Source organism: Melanerpes formicivorus, unplaced genomic scaffold, assembly GCF_026170545.1.
Source record: "Melanerpes formicivorus ecotype bairdi unplaced genomic scaffold, bMelFor1.0.p_v2 SCAF_157, whole genome shotgun sequence".
NCBI lineage: Eukaryota > Metazoa > Chordata > Aves > Piciformes > Picidae > Melanerpes > Melanerpes formicivorus.
This window is the reverse complement of record NW_027142509.1, coordinates 527,333-532,603: the sequence shown is the minus strand read 5'-3', so window position 1 is coordinate 532,603 and position 5,271 is coordinate 527,333. Positions and strand designations below refer to the sequence as shown.

The 5,271-nt window shown below is 51.1% G+C and overlaps 1 protein-coding gene across 1 annotated transcript in view; it reads right to left on the bottom strand.

The window, feature by feature from the left end:
• The window catches only part of RD3 (RD3 regulator of GUCY2D), a 35,377-nt gene extending 30,464 nt beyond the window's left edge, over positions 1-4,913 (bottom strand). Inside the window, exon 1 of the mRNA XM_068168741.1 lies at positions 4,827-4,913. The gene's annotated coding sequence lies outside the window, so the exon portion shown is untranslated. The remainder of the gene's footprint in view (positions 1-4,826) is intronic.
• Between the last annotated feature and the right edge of the window lie 358 nt (positions 4,914-5,271).

Here is a 5,271-nt window from a genome sequence, read left to right as displayed (position 1 = left end):
ACACCTCCAGGGACAGGGCCTCAAACACCTCCCTGGACAACCCATTCCAGGGCTTCACCACTCTCATGGGGAAGAACTTCCTCCTCACATCTAGCCTGAATCTCCCCACCTCCAGCTTCATTCCATTCCCCCTAGTTCTATCACTGCCTGAGATCCTGAGCAGTCCCTCCCCAGCCTTCTTGTAGCCCCCTTCAGATACTGGGAGGCCACAATTAGGTCACCTCGGAGCCTTCTCTTCTCCAGACTGAACAGCCCCAACTCCTTCAGTCTGTCCTCACAGGAGAGGTGCTCCAGCCCTCTGATCATCCTTGTGGCCCTTCTCTGGACACCTTCCAGCACCTCCACATCCCTCTTGGAATAGGGGCTCCAGACCTGGAGGCAGTACTCCAGGTGGGGTCTCCCCAGAGCTGAGCAGAGGGGGGAGAATCACCTCCCTTGCCCTGCTGGCCACACTTCTCCTGATGCAGCCCAGGATCTGATTGGCTTTGTGGGCTGCAAGTGCACACTGAGAGCTCCTGTTGAGCTTTTTGTCCACCAGCACCCCCAAGTCTCTCTCCTCAGGGCTACTTTCCAGCCAGTCCCTGCCCAGCCTGCATTTGTGCCTGGGATTGCCTCGACCCAGCTGCAGGACCCTGCCCTTGGTCTTATTGAACCTCATGAGGTTGGCTTGTGCCCACCTCTCCAAGATAAACATCTCAAAGATAAAATCACCTGGGATGCTCAGGACAAGCAAGCCACTGAAGAAGCAGAATCTCAGAGGGAGTTTAGCTGCTTTGCCTGGGTGAATGATCAAAGACACTGTTCAGACATATGGGAGCAGTGCAGGCCTCTAACATGCTGTAGAGTTAAAAATTCTTCCTGCACCAAAGTAGCCAAACCAAATGGGAATGTTCATTACTAGCCAAATAGCACTGCCTCCCATCCATCAGGGACACAAGGCACAATTGTAATCTATGATGCTCTTCAAACACTGGCAGACCTCTCTGCCTGAGGCAGAAATCCCACCCCTGTGCATCCAGAGGGACACTTCATGACATCAAAGAGGTGCTGCTGGTTTAGAGCTGACCTGTACCTCTTGCTTTCAGCAGAGGAAAGCTGGCTTCTCACACCACATGCTGTCTTTCTCTTTCTGGCCCTCTGCTGCAGATACTTGGGCCTATGCCAGAATTTGCTGAAAGGACAAACCAAGTTTCCCTCTGTGAGTGAGCAGAACAGCACTAGTCAGGCAGGGTGCGCTTGAAGGAAGCAAAGACTGCATCAATTTGGGATTGATCGCTCCTGCAGGCCTGCCACAAGCTGGGGAATGAAAAGATTTGCAGCTTGAATCTCAAGTGAGTGACAGAAAAATGACAGGGTAATTTTATGTCATTTTTAGCAGCGTTATTCTGAAGTCATGATATTAACCAGTTGCTTGCTGCAGGTAAAGACAACTGTTTTGGTTTTATTTCCTCCCTTTCCTTTGGAAATTTGTCATTGTAATGAAGTAGCAATATTTGTATCTTTAGCTAGAATCCCATATATAAGCTTTTATTTGTCAATGAATGTGGTTATAAGAATAGCATTGATAAAACTCATGCACAGCACAATGACTGTGCATTTAGTTTGGGTTTGTGTTGCAATGTGGATGTAGTCTGCCTGGACATCAGCAAGGCTTTTAACACCATTCCCCCACAGCAAACTGCTGGCCAAGCTGTCAGCCCCTGGCTTGGACAGCAGCACTCTGAGCTGGGTTAGGAACTGGCTGGAGGCTGAGCCCAGAGAATGGTGGTGAATGGTGCCACAGCCAGCTGGCAGCCAGGCACTAGTGGTGTCCCCCAGGGATCAGCGCTGGGCCCTGTGCTCTTTAACATCTTTATTGATGATCTGGATGAGGGCATTGAGTCCATCAGCAGTAAATTTGCAGATGACACCAAGCTGGGGGCAGGAGTTGATCTGTTAGGACTGTGCAGAGGGACCTTGCCAGGCTGGACAGATGGGCAGAGTCCAAGGGCAGGAGATTGAACACATCTAAGTGCTGAATTCCACATTGGCCACAACAACCCCATGCAGTGCTACAGGCTGGGGTCAGAGTGGCTGAGAGCAGCCAGGTAGAGAGGGACCTGGGGGGTACTGGTTGATGGTAGGCTGAACATGAGCCTGCAGTGTGCCCAGGTGGCCAAGAAGGCCAATGGCATCCTGGCCTGCATCAGGAATAGTGTGGCCAGCAAGAGCAAGGCGGTCATTGTGCCCCTGTATACTGCACTGGTTAGGCCACACCTTGAGTCCTGTGTCCAGTTCTGGGTCCCTCAGTTTAGGAAAGATGTTGACATGCTGGAAGGTGTCCAGAGAAGGGCAACAAAGCTGGGGAGGGGTTTGGAACACAGCCCTGTGAGGAGAGGCTGAGGGAGCTGGGGTTGCTTAGCCTGGAGAAGAGGAGACTCAGGAGAGACTTGCTGTCTACAACTCCCTGAAGGGAGGTTGTAGGCAGATGGGGGGGTAGACTCTTCTCCCAGGCAACCAACACCAGAACAAGAGGACACAGTCTCAAGCTGCACCAGGGGAGGTTTAGGATGGATGTTAGGAAGAAATTCTACATAAAGAGAGAGACTGGCCATTGGAATGTGCTGCCCAGGGAGGTGGAGGAGTCACCATCACTGGAGGTGTTTAGGAAGAGACTGGCTGGGGTGCTTGGTGCCATGGTTTAGTTAATTAGATGGTGTTGGGTAATGGGTTGGATTCAATGATCTCAAAGGTCTTTTCCAACCTGGTTAATTCTCTGTCCCAGGCTGTATTCTATTCTGAATTATTTTACTTTTAAACTGAGTGTGATTTCAGTGACCCTCAGCCAGCCTGGACACAGGAGTACATGCAATCCTTTGGGATGCCTAAAAATGTATAGAAACCAACCCAAGGAGAGAGCAGCTCTCCCTGGGCCCATGGAATAAATGACAGTGCCCAGGAAAGGATTCCAGAATCAGTCAGGTTGCCCTAGGTGGGTCCTTTCCAGGTCCAAAGCCTCCACACAGGATAGGTGAGCTACTGCATCTCACACTCAGTGGGTTCCATTTTGGGGTACAGAGGTGTGCTCTGGGTTTCTTGGGTATTATGCTCAGAAGACTCCAGTGTCAGCAGCATCAAACCCCAGTCCTAAACAAACCTGTGATTAAATACACCAAAAAATATTGCTAGTAGTGGTTGTGTCAGCACCAGGCTGAGAGTGAAGTGTCAGGTTACAATAACAACCAGCCCTGTGTCTCTTGGGGTGTGATTTACACTGGAAGCAGGCATCTCTCAGGTGAACTGGGAATCCTTTCTCCATAGCCCAAATTATAGGAAAGAGGCTGTGCTTAGCAGATGCTGTGAGGATGAAAATCCTCTCTTGCCATCTGCCTCTTGGCAGGGATAGGATGGAGCTGGCTGGTGCAGGCAAGCCTCAACTGTGCTTCCAGCCCCTCCTCTCCTGGGAAAGCCCGAGAGAGTTCATTTGGTTCAGAGCTATTTCTCTCCTATTATCCCTTTGCTAGATCCCATCAGCATGAAACACATGCCCTCATGACACAGGTTCCACTGCTGTAATTCCTCTCTGCAGAGCTTGCAGCTTAGCACTTGCTGCTTTGACAGAAGGGATTAGTGTGTCACATCGATCTCAGAGCATCCTCCACCTAGCACTCCAGCTGTGTGCCTAGCAGTGCTCCTCTGACTTATAGCTGACACTAGTGGCTTGCCACACCAGCAGCTGGTACTCACTTATTGTTCAGAGCTGCTAGATTCCCACCCAGGGGTCTCAGATCAGCAGAACAGACTGTGCCACCCTGAAGCTCATTAGAAGCTGCCCCTCTGCCTCTCTCCACTCACATAAGACACACTGACTGTTTTTTTCTAGTAACACTTTCAAACTCTGGAAATCAATAATATTTATGTGGTTCACCAGTTCTGCTCTCTTCCCTTCTCTTCCCTTCTCTTCTCATAGTATCATAGTATCAGTCAGGGTTGGAAGGGACCACAAGGATCATCAACCCCCCTTGCCATGGGCAGGGACACCCCACACTACATCAGCCTGGCCACAGCCTCATCCAGCCTGGGCTTAAACACCTCCAGGGATGGGGCCTCAACCACCTCCCTGGACAACCCATTCCAGGGCTTCACCACTCTCATGGGGAAGAACTTCCTCCTCACCTCCAGCCTCAATCTCCCCACCTCCAGCTTCATTCCATTCCCCCTAGTCCTATCACTACCTGAGATCCTGAGCAGTCCCTCCCCAGCCTTCTTGGAGGCCCCTTCAGATACTGGAAGGCCACAATGAGGTCACCTTGGAGCCTTCTCTTCTGCAGACTGAACAGCCCCAACTCCTTCAGTCTGTCCTCATAGGAGAGGTGCTCCAGCCCTCTGCTCATCCTCCTGGCCCTTCTCTGGACACCTTCCAGCACCTCCAGATCCCTCTTGTAATAGGGGCTCCAGACCTGGATGCAGTACTCCAGGTGGGGTCTCTCCCTTCCCTTCCCTCCTTCCCTTCCCTTCCCTTCCCTTCCCCTTCCCTTCCCTTCCCTTCCCTTCCCCTTCCCTTCCCTTCCCTTCCCTTCCCTTCCCTTCCCTTCCCTTCCCTTCCCTTCCCTTCCCTTCCCTTCCCTTCCCTTCCCTTCCCTTCCCTTCCCTTCCCTTCCCTTCCCTTCCCTTCCCTTCCCTTCCCTTCCCTTCCCTTCCCTTCCTTCCCTTCCCTTCCCTTCCCTTCCCTTCCCCTTCCCTTCCCTTCCCTTCCCCTCTTGTTTCTTCTCCTCTCTTCTCTTTCATAGGTCTGATATCCCTCCTTACAGAGCAGGGGTGCTTTAAAATGTCTTTCAATAACTTACTCAGTGGTGAGATCCTTGTTAGTGAGCCAGTAAGTGATGAGCCTACCAGTGGGCTGTAGGTTTTCCTTTCCTTCCTCCCTGATCACAGAGGCCTGTGTGCTAATCCAAATGAGATCTTTGTTAGCAACATGAGCAAACTGATGTTGTGTAGGCTAAGATGGGCAGGAACATCACATGTGATAGAGAGGATTAGACTCTGACCTGACTCTCAGCCTTCCAGACTCAAGTTCCTTTAGCATTGGGTTTTCCCTCAAGCCTAGAGAGCACCTTCTGCTGTTGCTTTGAGAGCCTTGTCCCTTTCACCTGTAGTCCTGAGCTGTTATGGCACCTCAGTAGCTCTGTGGTGCAAAGGCACAACTGGCACAGAAAGCCACACAGAGAGAAAAAAATTATCTTACAACTAGTGACAAATTCATTTTTTTAGGCTGAGTCTGCACTTGTCCCC